The sequence below is a fragment of the Mustela erminea genome, chromosome 2, assembly GCF_009829155.1.
Source record: "Mustela erminea isolate mMusErm1 chromosome 2, mMusErm1.Pri, whole genome shotgun sequence".
Classification (NCBI taxonomy): Eukaryota; Metazoa; Chordata; class Mammalia; order Carnivora; family Mustelidae; genus Mustela; species Mustela erminea.
In genome coordinates, this window is record NC_045615.1 from 36,021,469 (window position 1) to 36,044,861 (window position 23,393).

General features: G+C 34.0%; 1 pseudogene; it reads left to right on the plus strand.

Annotated features, from left to right (window-relative positions):
- The first annotated feature begins 226 nt into the window (after positions 1-226).
- On the plus strand, positions 227-1,753 carry LOC116582043 (annotated as a pseudogene).
- Positions 1,754-23,393: the final 21,640 nt, after the last annotated feature.

Consider the following 23,393-nt stretch of genomic DNA (forward strand, 5'->3'; position numbering starts at 1 on the left):
TTCAGGTGGGATTTATCCCTAAGCTACAAGGATGGTTCAACATTCGCAAATCAATCAATGTGATAGAACAAATTAATATGAGAAGAGAGAAGAACCACACGGTCCTCTCAATTGATGCAGAAAAAAACATTTGACAAAATCCAACATCCGTTCCTGATTAAAACGCTTCAAAGTATAGGGGTAGCTTTTTCCTAACAGGTTTGCCGCCAGAACACAGGTGTCGTGAAAACCACTGCTCATCCTAAACCAGAATGGGGAAGGAAAAACTCATATCAACATTGTTGTCATCGGACACGAAGATTCGGGCAAGTCTACCACTACTGGTCATCTGATCTACAAATGTGGTGGGATTGACAAAAGAACTATTGAAAAATTCGAGAAGGAGGCTGCTGAGATGGGAAAAGGCTCCTTCAAGTATGCCTGGGTCTTGGATAAACTGAAAGCTGAACGTGAACGTGGTATCACCATTGATATCTCCCTGTGGAAACTCAAGACCAGCAAGTATTACGTGACCATCCAGGACACAGAGACTTTATCAAAATCATGATTACAGGCACATCCCAGGCTGACTGTGCTGTCCTGATTGTTGCTGCTGGTGTTGGTGAATTTGAAGCAGGTATCTCCAAGAACGGGCAGACCCGTGAACATGCCCTTCTGGCTTACACACTGGGTGTAAAACAACTAATTTTTGGTGTTAGCAAAATGGATTCCACTGAGCCACCCTATAGCCAGAAGAGATATGAGGAAATCGTTAAGGAAGTCAGCACCTACATTAAGAAAATTGGCTACAACCCCGACACAGTAGCATTTGTGCCAATTTCTGGTTGGAATGGTGACAACATGCTGGAGCCAAGTGCTAATATGCCTTTGTTCAAGGGATGGAAAGTCACCCATAAATATGGGAATGCCAGTGGAACCACACTGCTTGAAGCTCTGGATTACATTCTGCCACCAACTCGTCTAACTGACAAGCCCTTGCGTCTGCCTCTCCAGGACATCTACAAAATTGGTGGTATTGGTACTGTCCCTGTGGGCCCAGTGGAGACTGGTGTTCTTAAGCCTGGCATGGTGGTCACTTTTGCTCCAGTCAATGTTACAACTGAAGTCAAGTCTGTTGAAATGCACCATGAAGCTTTGAGTGAGGCTCTTCCTGGGGACAATGTGGGCTTCAATGTCAAGAACGTATCTGTCAAAGATGTTCGTCGTGGCAATGTGGCTGGTGACAGCAAAAATGACCTAACAATGGAAGCAGCTGGCTTCACAGCTCAGGTGATTATCCTGAACCATCCAGGCCAAATTAGTGCTGGATATTCACCTATGCTGGATTGTCACACAGCTCACATTGCTTGCAAGTTTGCTGAGCTGAAGGAGAAGATAGATCGTCGTTCTAGAAAAAAGCTGGAAGATGGTCCCAAGTTCTTGAAATCTGGTGACGCTGCCATTGTTGATATGGTTCCTGGAAAGCCTATGTGTGTTGAGAGCTTCTCTGACTATCCTCCTCTGGGCCGTTTCGCTGTTCGTGACATGAGACAGATGGTTGCTGTGGGTGTCATCAAAGCAGTGGAAAAGAAGTCAGCTGGAGTTGGCAAGGTCACCAAGTCTGCCCAGAAAGCTCAGAAGGCTAAATGAATATTATCCCCAATACCTGCCACCCCAGTCTTAATCAGTGGTGGAAGAACGGTCTCAGAACTGTTTGTGTCAATTGGCCATTTAAGTTTAATAGTAAAAGACTGGTTAATGATAACAATGCATCGTAAAGCCTTCAGAAGAAAGGAGAATGTTTTGTGGACCATTTGTTTTTTTGTGTGTGTGTGGCAGTTTTAAGTTATTAGTTTTTAAAATCAGTACTTTTTAATGGAAAGAACTTGACCAAAAATCTGTCACAGAATTTTGAGACCCATTAAAACAAAAGTTTAATGAGAAAAAAAAAAAAGTATAGGGATAGAGGGAACATTCCTGAACTTCATCAAATCTATCTATGAAAGACCCACAGCAAATATCATCCTCAATGGGAAAAAGCTTGCAGCCTTCCCGTTGAGATCAGGAACAAGACAAGGATGCCCACTTTCACCACTCTTGTTCAACATAGTATTAGAAGTCCTAGCAACAGCAATCAGACAACAAAGAGAAATAAAAAGTATCCAAATAGGCAATGAAGAAGTCAAACTCTCTCTCTTCGCAGATGACACGATTCTTTATATGGAAAACCCAAAAGACTCCACCCCCAAACTACTAGAACTCATACAGCAATTCAGTAACGTGGCAGGATACAAAGTCAATGTGCAGAAATCAGTGGCTTTCTTATACACTAACAATGAAAATACAGAAAGGGAAATTAGAGAATTGATTCCATTTACTATAGCACCAAGAACCATAAAACACCTGGGAATAAACCTAACCAAAGAGGTAAAGGATCTGTACTTGAGGAACTACAGAACACTCATGAAGGAAACTGAAGACACAAAAAGATGGAAGACCATTCCATGCTCTTGGATCAAAAGAATAAACATTGTTAAAATGTCTATACTGCCTAGAACAATCTATACTTTTAATGCCATTCCAATCAGAATTCCACCAGTATTCTTCAAAGAGCTGGAGCAAATAATCCAGAAATTTTTATGGAATCAGAAGAGACCCCGAATCGCTAAGGAAATGTTGAAAAACAAAAATAAAACTGGAGGCATCACGTTACCTGGTTTCAAGCTTTATTACAAAGCTGTGGTCACCAAGACAGCATGATGCTGGCATAAAAACAGACACGTAGACCAGTGGAACAGAGTAGAGAGCCCAGATATGGACCCTCAACTCTATGGTCAAATAATCTTTGACAAAACAGGAAAAAATATACAGTGGAAAAAAGACAGTCTCTTCAATAAATGGTGCTGGGAAAACTGGACAGCTATATGTAGAAGAATGAAACTCGACCATTCTCTTACACCGTACACAAAGATAAACTCAAAATGGATAAAAGACCTCAATGTGAGACAGGAATCCATCAGACTCCTAGAGGAGAACATAGGCAGTAATCTCTTCGATATCAGCCACAGCAACTTCTTTCAAGATATGTCTCCAAAGGCAAAGGAAACAAAAGTGAAAATAAACTTTTGGGACTTCATCAAAATCAAAAGCTTCTGCACAGCAAAGGAAACAGTCAAAAAAACAAAGAGGCAACCCACGGAATGGGAGAAGATATTTGCAAATGACAGTACAGACAAAAGGTTGATATCCAGGATCTATAATGAACTCCTCATACTCAACACACACAAAACAATCATATAAAAAACAATGGGCAGAAGATATGAACAGACACTTCTCCAATGAAGACATACAAATGGCTATCAGACATATGAAAAAATGTTTATCATCACTAGCCGTCAGGGAGATTCAAATTAAAACCACATTGAGATATCACCTTACACCAGTTAGAATGGCCAAAATTAACAAGACAGGAAACAACATGTGTTGGAGGGGATGTGGAGAAAGGGGAACCCTCTTACACTGTTGGTGGGAATGCAGGTTGGTGCAGCCTCTTTGGAGAACAGTGTGGAGATTCCTCAAGAAATTAAAAATAGAACTTCCTTATGACCTTGCAATTACACTCCTGGGTATTTACCCCAAAGATACAGATGTAGTGAAAAGAAGGGCCATCTGTACCCCAATGTTTATAGTAGCAAAGGCCACGGTCGCCAAACTATGGAAAGAACCAAGATGCCCTTCAACGGACAAATGGATAAGAAAAATGTGGTCCATATACACTATGGAGTATTATGCTTTCATCAGAAAGGATGAATACCCAACTTTTGTAGTAACATGGACGGGACTGGAAGAGATTATGCTGAGTGAAATAAGTCAAGCAGAGAGAGTCAATTATCATATGGTTTCACTTATTTGTGGAGCATAACAAATAGCATGGAGGACATGGGGAGTTAGAAAGGAGAAGGGAGTTGGAGGAAATTGGAAGGGGAGGTGAATCATGAGAGACTATGGACTTTGAAAAACAATCTGAGGGGTTTGAAGTGGCGAGGGAGGTGAGAGGTGGTGGGTATTATAGAGGGCACGGATTGTATGAAGCACTGGGTGTGGAGAAAAAATAATGAATACGGTTATGCTGAAAATAAATAAATTTAATTTAAAAAATTTAAACAATAACTTTTTTATTCTTCCTACAATATTTGCCTTTAGGGAAATATTACCTGCTATGACTGGATTTGCGAGTTTTTCAGTTCCATTCTCCTAAGGGTAATTTAAAAACTACCTAATTATAAATGTAGAGTATATGTAGCCTGTCTCATAATAATCATCAGTATACAGGTTAAGCAAGTTATTCCAACTCACCATTATTTGCGTTTCTTCTGACTCCATGAGGCAGCAAAAATTCAGAGATCCACATATGTCATGATTTGGAAATAGTGATGTTAGTGAGGGAAAAAGTAAACTGAATGGAATACATTTATGCTGAACCTCCAATTTTCTCATGAGTGATATGTATCTATTCCACCTGATTTTATGCAAATACAAGAAACTGACTCAATAATCACAGTTAAAATTGCATCCAATGTGCTATGTATCTTGCTGAGCTATTCCAATAATATTGCACTTGCAGTTTTCCAAAACGTATTTTACCCAGTCAGACTTAAAATATTGCTCTAGTCTGCCTTTATTTCTCTGAAGTGACACCTTGAAAGTGATGCCTTGTGTGTTATAGAAGATGGACTAAAAGCAGATTCAATAAACTGTCTGTCTAATTTATACCACACACAACATCATCTGGGGACAGTGTGCAATAAGGCAAAAAGGGAAGAAATAAATAGTGCTTCTGGCATTTCAGAGACTGTGTAAGGTTTTGAAGCCATAGGGACTATATTTTGTTTGCTGTTTGTACCTCAGTCCCAGGAACTTGTCAGATTTTAAGTCTCCCATCCCATACAATGTGTACAACATCACAAACTCATCTAGGAAATACCTGCTATCAAATTTTTGTTTGTTTTCTTTCCAGTGTTTCAGAAGTGGGGTACTCTTAAGTACTCAATGAATTTAGAAAACAACATACAATCTTCTAACATAAGTGCTGTCCTTATGAAACCTCGTGAGTTTGTTTATTTTTTCCCCAAGGAAAAAAGCAACCCTTTGTCAATCCTCACTCCCCTTCAAGGGTATGTACATGATTCTAAATCAAAAGAAAATAATGGATGGTGAGGCCGTGATAAGCCAACGTATATGACAATACATTGTCATAAATAGCCAAAAATGTGTTTTTTTAACATGCATGTGTAAAACATACTGGATAGCAATTATAGATATTTTGTTAATCAATTAAGATGAAAAATAAGGTCCGGCCAATATGTCAAGTTCTTAATGCTCACAATACCTTATAATGCATTGTCTCTGTTAGATAGCTATTGCTTATGTTATCAAAGCAAAACTATTTTGACCTGGAAAACATGTTTATGTCAATTCCACAGTATTTATAGAGATAACACAATACTATTCTGATATATTACACATCTAAGTAGAACTTAAGGAGGTAATAAAACTAAGTGGTTTAGTATTTCAATCATTTGAAAACCTGAAAGTGATTAATTAACCAAACTGCACAAAAAAATAATAAATAAAATTGAGTAATAAACTGATTCCAAAAATATAAAAATGTTATTGATCATATGTGTTCTTTATCAGAATCAGAAGTCGTATCTTAAGGTGTACATAACCTCACCAAATACTTTTGATATTTTACCGTAGCCTTGTTTTTCTAGCCAGGTTAAAAAAACAGCCCATACGAAAGGAGTATATTTCTTGATATTTCCAATTGATTGAGGATTTACATTGGATCATAAATTTGACCTTTCTTTTTTGGATGAGAAATGCTTTATGATTCTCATATTCACCTTTTGACACCTAAGCTGTAGCTGTAAAATGGAATAGAACTATTGCCCTCAGGTAAATGTCATAGTCTGTGACCACATTTTCAGGAAGTTATAAAGATGCTGCAGGGGAACACTGCAAAAAGTTAAGGGATACATCTATTTATAGAATCAGCTTAATAGTTTAATATAATATATTTTGTAATGGATCTGACACTGAAGATAAACATACTCCTTGCATATTTTATGTATTGTCAATTCATAAATATCTTAAATATTGATCACCATCTTTAGAGAGGGAAAACAGTTATTCTATAAATGTTGCCCACATGAAATTCATTTAGAAATTGTTTTGCAAAATGTTAATTTTAATTCCTATTTATTCATTTTTGTGATTAGCAAGTATTTGAATTTTATATGGTTAGAAAGTAAAGTACTCATTACATTAACAGATATTAATCTAACTACTAACCTAGTTTGTTGTGAAATACTTATGTTTAGAAAGAAGGTTGATTTCTAAAACTATCAAAAATTATTTTTTAAGACTTTATTTTCTACAGCAGTTTTAGGTTCATAGCAAAATTGAAGGGAAGGTAAAAAGATTTCCCATACCGCCCTGCCCCCCTACATATATAGCTCCTGCATTATCAACACCCACTCTCAGAGGAGTACATTTGTTATAATTGGTGTACCTACATTAACATACTATTATTACCCCAAGTCCATAGTTTATCTTGAGGTCGGTTCACTTTGGTGCTATATAATCTATTGTTTTGGACAAATTTATAATGATATGTATCCACCATTATAGTATCATATAGAGTATTTTCACTCTCTAAAAATCCTTTATAAATCATTTAAAATATTTTAAAGATTATTATTACTTACTAAATGTAGAATATTTTATATAAGAAAAAAATGAGCAAGGTCTTAACCAATGAACATCATAACATTACCTCATCTTGATATTATAATTTTCTTCCACTGTGATACAACTGTGAACTAGTTTTCCCTGAGTTTGCTGGTATATCTGGAAGCTAGGAATGTTCAAGTACAATAGTTGATTGCTACAGAGGCCAGGGTAAAAGCCAATAGAAAGTTTTTGGCTCTTCATAGTTAGTACTTCTTTTGTGATTGGAGGATCTGTCTCTCACCACCTCTAACCAATAAAGCATAGTTGTTGCTGCTCCCTCCACCCCCTAAATCTTCCTCTACTTCATTTTTAGTGAACTCTAACTTAGAAATATATACCATAGGAAGTTCTGAGAAAAATGGTCTCAGTGTAACTAAACCAAGATAGAACAATCTGGAACAAAGGCATTAAGATACGAAACTCACCATTTAATACTCCCTTTGCCCCCCAGTTCCTACTTCTGGGCAAGCTCTAGCTTCATAAGGCCAAGCTAATCTTTCTATCCAGAAGTTGTGAACTTAATGTTCAAGATTCCTTTAAAGATGCAATGTGGAGCTATGAATCATCCACTAGCCATTTGAATAAGAATCCAGGAACATGAAGAACTAAGGGTTGTTTGAGTAATCTATTTCTGGTTGAAATTGATAGGGAGGACGGGGTAGAGTATAACAGTGGCAATTGCATTAGCTTTCTGGATGCAGCAATAGCAGTGATTATATCAGCAACTTTTATGTTGAAAGTACCTTATTGATGGCAGTAGAAATACAATTTGTGGTGTCTGTATTCAGTGCATTCTCCACTTTCACTGAAACGTTAAAGTCCCCCATTCTATGGACTTCATATGGACAATAAGAGCTATATATTATCTTTTCTTCTGTGATGATTTCTAATTTATTTTTAAATTCTTCTAAATCCTAAACTCCAACACTGCCCTTTTGAAATTTTCATTAAAGTATAACATATATCCAAAAAAAAGTATCTATAAGAGCTCAAATATTTTTCTTATCTGCAACCTGTACATAGATCAAGAACAGAGGCCCACACAGTGCCCCCTTCAGTGTCTTCCACTGAAGGACAGCTGCTATCCAGGCTTCTTTTCCTTTTTTTTTTAATCTTTATGTCAATGAAATCATACAGTATATGAGCTTCAGTATCTGCCTTCTTTTGCTCAACATCATACTTTTAAGTTATCCAAATTGTTGAGTGGCTATAGTTAATTTATTTTCTCTGTTGATTGGGTAAATATAAATTGCATAATTGGTTGGATAAATACATATTACAATCATTTATCCATACTTCTTTTGATCGGCATTGGGTACTTTCCAGTTTCTTGCTATTTTAAATTTAGGAAAATTCTAGTGCATGTCTTTGGTGAAAAAATATACATATTCTATAGAGTATTTTTGTAAGAGTAGAAAGGTGAAGTCATAGGAAATACATACATTGAGCTATAGTTATTAGTGCCGAATAAGCTTTACAATTGATTTGTAGTGTGTTCCATTTATGTAAGTTAGGTAACATTGGTTAATTATGTTCTTCAAATGCCCTGTATCCTTATGATGTTTTGTCTGTTCTATTAGCTATTAAGAAAGGTATGTGGCTGATACCCACAGTCTTTTAGTTCTGCTTTTGCTTTTCATAGATTATATGCTTAAAGATATAGAATAGTGATTTGTTCACAGAGAATTGGTTATTTTAGCATTATGACAGTCCTTCATTATTTCTAGGATACCCTCTTTTTAATGTATAGTGTTAGAAGCTTAACTAAATTCAACAGAACTGAGCTACCAGGTATTAGAGTATTAGAGTGTCCCATTAAGGCAAAAGCCAAAAAAAAAAAAAAAAAAAAAAAAGACAACAAGCCAATAAGAAAGTAACCATCAATACTTTAATCACTCACTTTGATAGTATATATATAAGAAAGAGACCAGAGAAAGCCCTAATTCCCTCTCCTCTCCACACTGAATGACAAAGGGAGAGGCCATCTCACTGCAGAGGAAGCCCTGAACAAAAGGCTTCTGCAGTTTTATGGACCTGTGGACTGGGAGAAGGAGGAAGGTCTAAGAGAAAAACAACAACAACAAAAAAAGGTCCTGAGTAACTGAGTTGGAGTGGAGAAGTATCTTCAAGACCACTCCCTCTCCAATAAAAAGATCTCAGCAGAGGCACCTGAGTTAGGCCTCAGCCAAAGGCCCCAAATGACAAGGCCTCCAAAGAAAGACACTTGGCCTAAGAATGCAGCTTTGGGTAAGAGTATGTCAACCAGGAGGATATGAGACCCAAATGGAACTCACTTCAGAGACCAAGTTGCATTCACTATGCACCAAATTGAGGTTCTCATCTAGGGAAATTTTTAATATTAAATGCTGAGCCTGACCTGCCCCTCCCCAAATACAACCGACAATTTAGATAGCTGGCTCAAAGAGAGATGAAAGTATTACATTAAAAATAATAATCCCTGTGGTTCTCATCACAGAATAACCACATTCTTTTATACCATTAAAAATCTGCCTAAATTTTGAAGACACATTACAATTAGAGATCTTAATAAAGTTTTGCAGAAAACAGTGAGATGAGATTAAAGTAGTATAAAATTTTCAGTTCCTGGTGCTCCATCTTGCCTCCCAGATCACAATAAATAAATGATGTGATTAAGGAACTCAAAATTCAACTAAATGTTTGTGTTCTTTATAAATCAGTTTCTTCTAGAAGATAAATTAATCTCATATTTTATTTTCAAACAACAGCATCATGACTTTTAGAGCCATTTTCTGGGAAGATATTAGAACATGAAAGGTTGTTTTATTTCTCAAAAATTACTATTAATATTTTACTTTATGGTTTTAAACTTCTTAATAAATCTGCATTTCTTCATATATTTCTGGTTAAATAAACTTCAGAAATTTATGTTTCAGCCTGAAAACTAGGGACCAAACTTATTTTTTTATAACAATGGCAAAATCTGAATTATCCTTAACCACAGATACAACAAAAATGTTAATCTGTAGGCTTACCCATCTACCCGTGAAGGACTTGCTCTTACTCCTCCTGTTTTTTGTTTGTTTGTTTTGTTTTGTTTTGTTTTGTTTTTTTAAGATTTTTTATTTATTTTACAGACAGAGATCACAAGTAGGCAGAGAGGCAGGCAGAGAGAGGGGAAGGGAAACAGGCTCCCGGCTGAGCCGAGAGCCCAATGTGGGGCTCGATCCCATGTCCTGGGATCATGACCTGAGCTGAAAGCAGAGGTTTAACCCACTGAGCCACTCAGGTGCCCCACTCCTCCTGTTTTACGCTTAAGATATGACACACATGAGATGTTTACACTCATAAATTATAAGATAATTTTCTGCCAATTTTATGGGGTCATAGTGAGTCTGCAGTTATTCTCTGGAACTAAAAGCTGCCTGATTTCTAACCAGCTGGCATGGGTAATAAAAGAATTCTGCCTTGATTTACCATATTTTCTCTCTACTTCCCTTTTCTCTTTCTTTACATATAGCTTCATATGCAGTCTACATTTTCCTCTAGATTTTACACATATATATGTATATATATATACATATATATGTGAAAAGCCTGAGTGAATAATTACTATTAATTGGGGATTATATCAGAGAGATGGTAGAACAAGAAGTCCCAGACTCTCCTTCAACCACAAAATATAGTAATTCAACAACAGAAGGACTGATGCTCTTTGTGGAAAATCCAGAAAACAGTTAAGAGGATCTTACTTGCTAGGCAAGCATGTTATCAGCTGCATCAAAAACAGTAGGACATTTGTGTCCCTCCTTCTGACTTAATACCTAAATGATTGAGAAATACTGTCTCCTAGAGTTTCCTCTATAAAAAGTGAAGTAAAACAGGGCAAAGGATGGTGTGAAGTTTGCATAGATCTACATGAAACAGTGAGAAAAATAAGAATACATGCTACAGCTGTTGATATTAATTAAATCCATAAACTAACAGAAACATCCTTTGGAATCTAGAGTTTGACAAGTTTTTTGGAGTATTGTAATTGCTTGACCTGGTTACACCACTGCTCAGAGATACAGTTAATGAAATGTCTTTCAGAAATCTAATCAAATAAATAGAAAAAAGAAATTAAAAGGAAAATACATGTAACATAGAATAAGAGATGGTATATATCTGAAAAATAAGTTTTTATAAAATTTTAATGAAATATGTCTTTTCTGTTGAGAAAAAAAAAATTCACAAAATGACATTCAAAAATCAGTAGATAGTATAAATGGATATGTAATTTTGAAAAAAAGAATAATATAATAGAATTAGCCAAAAACCTAAATAGTTTTATAAATATCTTTCCAAATATTAATAACACATAATCTCCTTGTTACCTAAATTTCTCTGAGACACTTGCATGCAGAAAATGATTTAGATGAATCCAGTTCATTTTACAAAGCTAGTATGGTGATAATGTATAAAATTTATTAGTATTATAGACACATAAAATAAATATAGACAAGCCTTTGTTATTGGTATGCATTTTCCCTTACTTCCTATAACCTCCTTTAGGTTTCATGTCTTTTACAAATGCCAGTCCTTCTGCTTTGAACTCTCTTCCTGCTACATTACTTTGCTAACTCCTCAATATCCTTCTTGCCTCAGCTTATGTGTCTCTCATTCAATGAGACCTTCCCAGATTCCACCAAAGAAGATTAATTAGATTTTCCCTTCCTTATACATATTACAACTAAATTTATGTAGTAGGTTTTGTGTTAATGTCTTCTGCCCTGCCCCCATAAACATATACTATCTGGTTCTTGCTTGCAGCATTTTTCTCAGGGTCCTAAGGAAGTGGCTGGAATATAATTGGTATTTACTCTGTAATTGCCAAATAAATTTTTGAACGAATTGATTAACATGGACATTAGTGGCAAATTCTAGTAAGTCATCCTCAGGAATATATTGATCCCAAAATTTTCCCCTCTCACTCATAGACCACCACTACTATAACCAGACAAGTGTATTGTTACATAGATAAATAATACATCTTAAGTAGATAGACGATTGATGAGAGATAGATGATAGATAGATAAATAGGTGATAGAAAGATGATATGAAAAAGATTAAGTAGAAAATAACTTCAACAAATTTTCAAAAATACATGTGACAATTAATTCAATGTAATCTATAAGTATGTAGAAAAAAATAATGTATATTACATTTAGAACTACATAATTATAAATGTAAAAGCATTATTAATCATAATATTGCAAAGGCTCCTTAGGCTCTGTGTAAAAGTTCAATATTATGCTCATTTTTAGTTGCTTCAGAACCACAAATAAGACATGAGAAAAGATAGGAAAGGATATTTGCCACTGACTGAAAATACAACTTCTTTGCATTTCAATATCTGAGAGGCAGAGCTGCACAAGTGGATTAATTTGGTTTTGCTCTTACTTACACACTACTGCCATTCAAATGTCTCCTCAATTCAAAGTAATGTTTGACTTTAACATTGGCAGTTATGCAAACCACAAATATTTATAGCATTCAGAAATAGTCACCTTTTATTAGAAGCACTGATCTCTGTTAGTCATCATGGCTGATGTTTAGGGTTATCTGTTGCACTGTGCCAAGAGTAAGATTCTAGTAATTAGAATTCAAGTAACTAGATTCTAAATAACAAAGTTGTTATGGTCTTTGCCAAAATATCTTTTTTTTTGTTTTCTTATTTGGGTCTTCTAATATGTGGTGTTAAAGGATATTTAATATCTGGTGTTACCTGATTATTCCTGGGAACAAGAGAGACACTTAATGTAGCAATTTCCAAGCATTATAACAATTTCGTATTTCTTTACTTTAATCCTGTTTTCTGTGGCCTCCATATTTCAGGCTGAAAGAACAGGCCCTATCTCAGATATTTTACTCTCATAGAAGAGGGAAGAATATAGAAGAATCACATGTCTCATGAGACTTCGGTGGCACATGTCTATTTCTTTCCCCTTCCATTTGCAACAATTCACATGTCCACGCCTGAGGTCAGATGTGGAGTGTATGTGCTTTCCCCTCATAGGAGATAGATAATTGGGGGAAATAATACAAAAACATATCCATTTACTGTTCAAGCCACTTGGCCACTTGGATTGTTTCCATATTTTGATCATGGATAATGACTCCATGTAAAATTAGAAGTTACTATATGGATGGGTGTTTCACTTGGTTGAGAGACTCCCTCTTGGTTTCAGTTCAGGTGATGATCTCAGGGTCATGGGATTGAGCCCCACAGAGAACTCTGCACTGAGTTGGGGATCTGCTTGAGATTCTCTTTCTCCTTCTGCCCCTTCTGCTTACACACTCTCACACACACTACCTCTAAAATAAATAAATAAAATTTTTTAAAAAGTTATTTTATGCTTCTTTTGTTGACTATCTACATATCTTGAGAATGCAAATCTTCAATTCTAATAGTTGATGTCAAATAGATTTGCAAAGTTGTAGCAATTCATTTACTCACTGGCAATATATATTTCACAAAGTTTTTTGTTCTTGTCAAGACTTTCCAGAATATGAGTGCATACACTTTAATGAGGTGAAAGAAAATAATTCTCAATTCATACTCATATAAAGATGAGATTATCCTTTAAAATGACAGTAAAATGAAAGCATTTTCAAGAAAGGAAAACTTAGTTTACAAATACCTTATATAAAAATGTCTAATAAGTGGTTATACTTAATATAAATGAAAACTGATGCAGTCTGTGCAGGGAAAGCAAAATATAAGGACTAAGAGGCAAATTATCAATAGACATGGTGATGATAACACATAGGAATTTCTTCTATGTTTATCTTTTCCCATTTAGATATATAGCATGGTCTTTATGTAAAAAAAATAATAAACAAGAAGAGAAAGAGAAAAAAATAATAATAAACAAGAAAATTAATAATAAGTTAGAAGAATGACAGAACGACTGACCTAGGGAAAAGTTGTATGGTGCTGTACTGGGTTTAGTAATGGCCCACAGAAGTCCACATCCCGCAGAACTTGTGAATGTGAACTTATTTGGAAATACCTTTTTCCCTACATATTTAATCAAGTTAAAATAAGGTCAAACTAAATTAGAAAGGTCTTAAATCCAATAATACTATACTCCTTAAAAAAGAGGGAAACTTGGGGCATCTGGGTGGTTCAGTCAGTTAAGCATCTTCCTCCTGTTCAGGACATGATCCCAGGGTCCTGGGATGGATCCCCACATCGGGTTCCCTGCATAGTGGGGAGCCTGCTTCTCCCTCTCCCTTTGCCTGCCTCTCCCCCTACTTGTGTGCTCTCTCTCTTAAATAAATAAATAAATAAATAAAATCTTAAAAAAATAAAGAACAAGAGTGAAACCTGGACAAAGAAATAGATAGATACAGAAAAACATCACATGATGATGGATACAGAGATTGGATTTATATTCCTATGGAGCCAAGGAATTTCAGAATTGCCAACAACTACCAGAAGTTTGGAAATAAGTAGGGAACACATTCTCTTTCTGAGCCCCCCAGATAAAATCAACTATGAAAATACCTTGATTTTGGAGTACCTGACTCTAAAACTGTGAAAGAATTAATTTTTGTTGTTTTAAGCCACCAAGTCTCTAGTAGTTTGTTATAGTCACCCTAGGGAACCAATACAGTTGCTGAGAAGCACTAATGATACATTTGGTCATTATAATTGTGCGATTTCTTATTACTACCTATAACTAGACAGAGTAAATGGAGATTTAGACTTAACCAGGGTTGGATTACAGTTTAGTTCAAAACAGAAAGTGAGAGACAAATCAATTGTTGAAATATGCAAGGTTGTGAATATTATGAATGTCAATGGGATCTATGGTGGTGAAGTAAATTTAGACATACATAGACTGAGAAAAAGACGGTGATTATAGAATCATTGGATTTTAGGTGCTAGCCTTAAAACATTCAAATTGGAATTTTATTTTTCTATCTCACTTTTATTAAAGTGAGATAGAAAAATATACATTAAAATTATTTAAATTGAAATTATGGAATTGGGGGCATATTTATTCTCTTTGCCTCTCCTGATCTACTCTCTACTCCTCATGCTTATCTCTTTCCCAAGAGACTCACCTCTAACGGCCATACTCACCACACTCTGTGATGACAGATTAGCTCTAGCCAATGGATAACCCAAACATAAAGTCACAGTGGAGGGGAGAAAAAGATCAAGTTATCTCTTCTACAGACTATTTCTCTGTGAAATCTTTTAGACTGACTCTGTTCCTCAATCCAAATCACTGCTCCTCTTTAGATAGTCTTCTCTACATAATATCCTCTCAGTTTACTTTAATCCCTAGGGGCATAGAAATAATATAACCATGCTCCTACTAACCTCATGTCATTGCATTATGATTAAGACTCCTCTATTCCCTTCCAATATCTTTTCAAAAAGTCATCTAATAAATAAATCTCCCATGGATTATGTTAGATTTAATGGGCCTTATGCCTGTCAGGTTTCTGACTGATACAAAGAGTAGATTTTTATTGCCAAGGACAAAGTCTTAAGAACAACAACAACAAAAAAATCAGGGTTAAGATCACGGACAAGAGTTTTAGAAACTGTGTAGATGGCATGTTGAGAAAAAGTCTATGAAGTTATTGAACCACCAAGAAATATAGCAGTGAAAAATACTAAGAATTTATGGGGAATAAAATGGATTTCAAGGATGTATACAATAAAAAAACAAAAAACAAACAGGCAAACAAACAAAAAAATCATGGTCAGTGATATCATTTAAGGCAATAGGGTTAATGGCTGGAGTAAGTAATAAGAATCAAGTAATAAGAATCAACGATGGCACGTAGTTGACCCTGTCATAGACAAGTAGGTGAGAAAGGAGCCATGCCTTATTATTTTTTTATTGTTTAACCAAATCTTTATTTTTGAACAGTTATGATTTTTTTTATGTAAATAAGAATTCTTATAACTACAATATTGTAACTAATTATTTGTTTGTTATAAATTCCCAGAAATGATAATTGAAACTTCTGTGTCAAACAGAAACCACTTCTAAAGCTATTTGATCATATATAACACCAAAGGGCCAAGCAGCAAGAACTGCAGAGTATATTGATCTGCATGGATAAGGCTATAGTATCTGATAACTGGTATGTTATTCGGTTAAATATTTCTATTTCTTGATAGAAGAGAAATAAGATCACAGTCTTAATTTGTACATATAGCTTGATCTTTTGTTTTGTTTTTCTCACAACAGTTTGTTGTTGTTGTTGTTGTTTTGTATTCTAATCCCTAGCCCCTATTTCTCCCATTCCACCCCTCACCTCCCTTCTAGTAGCCATCAATGTATTCTCTATAGTTAAAAACCTGTTTCTTGGTTTGTCTCTTTCTCTATTTTTATTTTTCTTTACTCATTTGTTTTGTTTCTTAAATTCCACATTTGAGTGAGATCATATGGTATTTGTCTTTCTCTGACTGACTTATTTTGCTTAGCATAATACAGTCTAGCTTCATCTGGGTTGTTGCAAATAACAAGATTTCATTATTTTTAAGCTGAGTAATATCCCATTATATCTATCTATCTATATCGTTCTATGTATCTATATCTCATTTATCTCTCTATATCTATCTATCTATCTTTAGATATATCTTACATTTTCTTTATCCATTCATATATCGATGAACATTTGGGAGAAGAGTCATTCTTCAGAAGGCTTCTGAGAAATATGTTTCTTCAGAGAAAGCTAGATTCATGAAAAGTAATAACATTCAATTAATACTTTACAAGTCAATAAAATACTTCAAAAATTGGAAGTAGTAATATGTTGTCATGATAGAACATGTATACCTTTATCTTACTTGAATTAATGTTTTTATATAAAGTTAACAATGTATGTCAAATATTTAGTGGAGTACCTACCACATGATAAGAAAGAGATAATTAATTGTTCAATGTTGAATAAATTTACAGAAAGTCTACTGAAAAGCAACAAAATACATAGGAATAATATTAATAAGAAACATATTTGAGTCATCAAAAGAAGTGCAGTTATTTGTGATCATAAAAATGGTAAAATATACCACTTCAAAGTGCAAGGATTGAATGTACTTCAACATATATGTTTAATAAAATTCAACCCAAAACTTAAAAGAGTTATTTTGAAATACCAAAAATGTTTTTTTTTCCTCAGAGTTTACCTTTAAAAGAAAATAATAAAGGGAATAATAAGAGCAAAAATAATGGAGTATTTTTTTATTAACATAGAATGTATTAGCTCCAGGGGTACCGGCCTGTGAATAGCCAAACTATGGAAAGAACCTAGATGTCCATCAACAGATGAATGGATAAAGAGGTGGTATATATATACAATGGAATACTATGCAGCCATCAAAATAGATGAAATCTTGTCATTTATGACGACATGGATGGAACTAGAGGATATTATGCTTAGTGAAATAAGTCAATCAGAGAAAGACAATTATCATATGATCTCCCTGATATGAGGAAGTTGAGAGACAACATGGGGGGTTTGGGTGGTAGGAAAGGAATAAATGAAACCAGATGGGATGAGGAGGGAGACAAACCATAAAAGACTCTTAAACTGAGTATTTTTTAACAAAATAAAAACAAGTCATAGTTTGAATATATAATGCTTCTTAAATTCATTTAAACAAGAAAAACAAATGACACATGATTTTTAAGAATTATGAAAAAGGTTAATAAAGGAATAGAAAACACAAAATAAGGAGTCACAGATATAAACCCAAGATTATTATTTCAGTATAAGAACATAAATTAAGATTTATATCTCTTTGAATTTTCAATTGACTAAAAAGTTTTTAAACATATTTTATAAAAGATGGTGTATAATTATAACAATCAGAATAACCACAAATTTAGAAAGAATGCCATTTCAAGGGTATAGAGATTACTTACCTAAAAATAAGAGCAAATGCCTAACTGATTTTGGGCAAAGCCAATTTTTTCCCTACACATCACTAGAATGGTTTATTATTTCAATAATTTTCTATTAACAAATTGTACAAATTAAAAATGTACATTGTTAATAAGGTTAACAACAAATGGTTTTATAAATATGAAGTATGCTTTGGAATGATTCCAGAGTATTTTCATTATTTATCCTAAGTACAAGGTTGTAACAAGTACTAATATAAAATTCTAAAATTTGCACATTATGGATGAAGCACTACGTGTTATATAAAGGTGTTATTTAACAAAATACCTTGTAAGTTAAGTTGTTGTTTGTTTTTTTTTTCTGGAATATTTATATTTCAATTGCTATTCCAGAATACTCTCTAACAAGTTATATTTCCTCCTACATTTGTAGGCAGTTGCTGTGTCAGTCAACCATTTCAGCACGGTACTGTTTTCATCACCTCAACACTTATTTGCATAAAGCATAAGTGTTTATACTTTGTAAGAATGTGGACTAGAAACAGAAGATCCACTTCAAAATACAGGTCTGCAGTGAGTCAGAGGGATTTTCCTTTGCATGTCCTGCCCTGATGTCCAGTTTAGAGAAACAACAACTTTAGTGAATATTCTCTTGATAGTAGTAAGAAGCTCCCATAGAGATGAACATAAACTTTTAAAGAGTCTAAATGTCTAGTCTAGACATAGACTAAATGTCTAGTCATTTAGAGTCTAAATGTCACTAGTCAAGCGACAGCACAGTGTTGCTTCTATCTTAATCTGTCAGCCAGTTAGTCACATGGAGTAGCCCCAAATCGATGAGCTAGGGAAGTATTCTCTTCACCAGAGGGAGAAGACATGAGAGAAAATGAAATTTTGACTAAAAAAATATTATTGGCCACAGTTACTCATAAATTATAATTACCTGAGTTTGACTGAAAATTAATGTGAAATCAACTTATCTTTCTAAAGAAATTAGGAGGTGAGTTTTCAGTGATCAAATTAAATAAATACAGATAATATATGTGCTTAAATAATGAAATTTGTTTCAAGTAGCACCATGAAAAATCTTATTGTTTTAAATCAATATATCTCAGTAAATATACCTCGCAATTTTATTGTTGGTGGTAGGATAAGTTAGATTTTAGGGCAAAATAACATAAGGAAAAGAATTAGAAATATCTTAATGAAAATTTGATAAATTCAAGTAATCAAACTAATTATATTTAACTATGAATGAAAAGGGGGCTCTCATTATTTAACAGTATTTACAGACCCTACAACAATTGCATACACATTTTTAAAAAAATTATTTCTACTTATTAAATATCTAACAAAGAATAACAATAGTGACATTCCTGGCTTTCATTTGAGGACACAAATCTTTTCTATACTTTCAAGTTTATTTTCTGCAGAATTTGTTCAACCATGAAAGACACCAGTTTACTATTTATAGCATATGCCTGTGGCTGCAACATCTCTTAGTCCTGACAGGTCTGAAAATATAAAGCCATTGACAGAAAAATCTATCTCATTAGCTTTTCCATTTGTATGAATATTGTTAAGCATTTCGGTTATAATAGTTTCATCATACAGATGGGATAACAACCAAATATTAGAATGTGGCCTTCTCTTTTCTGAAACATCTATTAAATTTTCATTAAACATTTCCTGTGGCATTCTTTGTCTAATTCAGCACCATATCTTCTTCCTTGAACTCACTTTTCTTATGCTGTTTGCATTATAGTACAACTATTAAAAACAGATAAGCTTTATCAACTCTGAATCTAAACAATTACAATTTCAGAGTTAAAGACATGACTCCCTTTTCCAAAATACCAACTGCATAGTTGGTCAACAGACCTAAAGGATTAAACTGTAGATGGGGGACTCAAGTGATGCTTTATTCATTCTTAACTCTTAGTTTCTTACAGAAGGTCTAAATGCAGATATTTTCAGCAAAATTTTATAAAGATCGTCATTGCATTATTATGCATTTATGCTTGTTTTGTGTCTCCCACAAATTTTGTCAATTGTGCAGCATCTTCTGAATTGGCTGACTCCATTTCCTAATGCCATGCCCTCTACCCATCCAAAAGATCATCCTCTTGCCTTTTTTTTTTAATTAATTATATCAAATCTACAGAGGTAAATATAATAATAGTTAACCATTATGAAATCTTACTGTGTTCCAGCTACACTTCCAAGGCTTACCTGTATTAATAATTAAAAGCTGCCAAAACCTAGTGAGATACCTATCATCATTTTCTCCATTTTATTGAGGAAATTGAGGAATAGAATATCTGTCACTTACTTGAGGTTGGACAAGGGTTCAGTGACAACGCTGGGTGATTATTTACCATTTTCTTAATACTTTTGACTAATCTGAAATGGAGGACATGGGTGAGTTTATAGAGGTTAAGGAGTCAGGGATGATATGGTAACACATATGATTAAAAAATCACTGTTTATATTATAAAATAATTATTTATGTCTATGTGTCTATACACATTTATGTTTTATATGTAAAAGATGCATTTAGGGTGTTTGGGGATTTATAAAATATATTTATAACATGTTTCATGTTTTTAAAATTCTACAACAGATTGATTAATCTCAGATATAGAGTTTCTTTAGAAATTTCTAAATATTTTTGATTGTGAAGCTCAGTTTAGTGTCAGATACTACATCATAGTAAAGTATTCAAATATTTTCATGATCATAAAAGTTTTTTTCAGTTAGCATTTTTCTTGAAATTTGCTGGCATTTCTTGGGCATTCAGGAGTTTCATCATCTTCTAAATGTCAGTTCATTATATACTTTTATAAATATTGTTACTTTATGGAGAAGTATACATTTATTTTATACAATAAAGGAAATTTAATCCTTACATATTGTTAAGTGTAGGGGAAAATACATGCTTCAGAGGAAAAAGAAGGTGAAAATGCAACTCGCTACAATATTAGATGATTCAGAATATCTTACTATTATGTCATAAAAAGCCTTAGAGAGAGATAACGCTATGAACATATTGTGAGTTAATACATTTAACGCCTTCACTTTTAAATAGCTTTCAATCTTACCTATCCCTTGAAATAATAATTGGGGCATAAAAATATGAAGAACAAAAGCATCTATCACTGCTGCAAATTTAGAGCAGAACCAGTTAAGAAATACCAGATACATTCTCCTTGATATAGCAGAAAGATGACCCAAATAATATCCCAAATTCTAATTCAGAGCTTCCTTTTAATAAGAACTTGTAATGATTTAAAAATATCATTTCAATTTTAGTATATGTGCTACCAAAGCAAGCACAATAATGACTTAAAAATAAAAGAATAGGGGCACCTGGGTGGCTCAGTGGGTTAAAGCCTCTGCCTTTGGTTCAAGTCATGATCCTAGGGTTCTGGGATCCCCCATCGGGATCCCCCATCCCCCACATCGGGCTCTCTGCTCAGCAAAAAGCCTGCTTCCTCCTCTCTCTCTCTCTGCCTGCCTCTCTGCCTACTTGTGATCTCTCTCTCTCTCTCTATCAAATAAATAAATAAAATCTTTAAAAAAATAAATAAATAAAAATAAAAGAGTAGGGAAGCTATGCTGAACCCAAGAAATAAGAGGGTCCACGTTGCTGTGGCATTTTGGGGAGGTACAAAAAATAATAGATATGTTCAATAGAAAAGTAATATCTTCTTATGCACATGTCTTTAGATCAATTTCATTATAGTTTAGAAAAAGAAAAATATTTATGCCAGATTTCTGAAGATTTTTTTTTCTTCATATAAATTCAGAAATATTTTCTCAGTAATGCTTAGATTTTTTTGGTAAGATTTTATTTATTTATATGTTTGTTTATTTATTTATTTTGAAAGAGAGAAAGTGCACAAGCAGGAAGAAGTGAAGAGGGGGATGGAGAAGGAGAGAGAGAGAGAGAATCACAAGCACATTCTGTGCTGAGCAAGGAACCATGGGTTCCATCTCATGACCCTGAGATCATGACCTGAGTGGAAACTAAAAGTCAGATGCTTAACCAACTGACCATATAGGATCCCCTGTGATGTTTAGGATTTTTGGCTTTATACCATTTTTGTACATTCTGCAGCATTAAACACAGTTGGTTGTATAGTTGGTTTGTTCAGCATACTTGTAGGTACTCACTATAAATGATTAGGGAACAATGTTCATGCCTGTTCATGTTTCTTTGATGCTAAAATAGCAAGTCCAAATCCATCAGAAATCAAAATTATTACAAAACAAAACCAAACAAAAGTCAGAATTATTACAAAACAAAATAAAACCTTACAATGGCTTCACACCTCACTCAGACTTAAAATCCAACACCCTGAATTTTCCTACAAGGTTCTCACAACCAGAAGCCTGCAACACACATTATTACCTCTTGGGCATCATTTCCTCAGTCCCCCTTCTTCACTTCATCCAGCAACTTTTGCCCTCTTACTGTTCTTAGTTCACTACAAACGCAATGCTGATTTACTTACCTGGAAAAAATGACCTTCATATATCCATCTGCTTGCTTCCCACCCTCCATCCCATTGCATCTCTAGTTGTCGATTCGTCAGTGAGGGGTTCGCAGATTACTTTAATTTGTATATTACTGTTTTAAATTGCAACTAGCCCTCAACATTAAATGTCCTCCTTCTTAGCCTTTTTATTCTTAGAATCCCTTACTTTTAATAAGCTATATGTTTTAGTATTTAATTTAATAATGTATGTCTTATTACATTGGACGATAAACACTATGAAGACAGAGTTTACTAATATGCTGTTTTATTTACTAATTTATTTTCTTCCTATTGACAATGCCTAGCACTGAATGTTGCCCAATGAAACTTATTGAACAAAAGAATAGTTTATTCCCTCTAATACGTGAGAAAAATGCATTTGTGTACCCAAAATAACTTTCTACATGTTGAAGCACATAAAAATTTACTTTAATTATTAGGATTATTAGGATTTTCTTTCTTTAATTCACTAAGTAACCTATCAGGAATAGCATAAGCACACACACATACACAAGTGATATTACCTTATTATTTAAATACGTATGAATTAACTCATCATTTAATTGAAAGTACATATTTTAGGAAGCCCTCAAGGTGTGAACTAACAATGAGTGTTAGTGTGACTATTCTAACTATTTATCTATTATTGTTTTGAGGCTTTGAATACTTTCTTGAATTAATAATTTTAAAAATAATTTTAATGTATTTTTATGACATTCTTTTCCTTGAATTTCAGTTTTAGGACAAAATTATGTTTAATTATGGAGGAAAGTATATCTCATGTTTCTTTTCTATTTCTCATTAACATTAAACCCACAACACTAATCTTTGTGCTTAATTGGAGAAGAAAATTTCCAATAAATTGAAGCAGCAATGGCAGAAATATGAAGATGCTTTTGATACGAGTATTTCCATTAGTAAATTAAAAATAAAATATATAGTTTCTGTAAAAAATACAAACTAATTTAGAGAAAGACAAAAAGGTAATCTTGAGGGCTGTGCAGGTATTTGAAGAGATAGCTGTTTTTAATTGGAATAAACCACATTAAATAGACCTCCTATAATTGTTTATTCTTTTAATCACACATGGTAACTTTTCCAAAGCTAATTATTTTCCCTTATCCAGAATGAATTTTCTGTGGCATTTAGTAAATTCTGATCAGTTTATCTTCTGAAATGT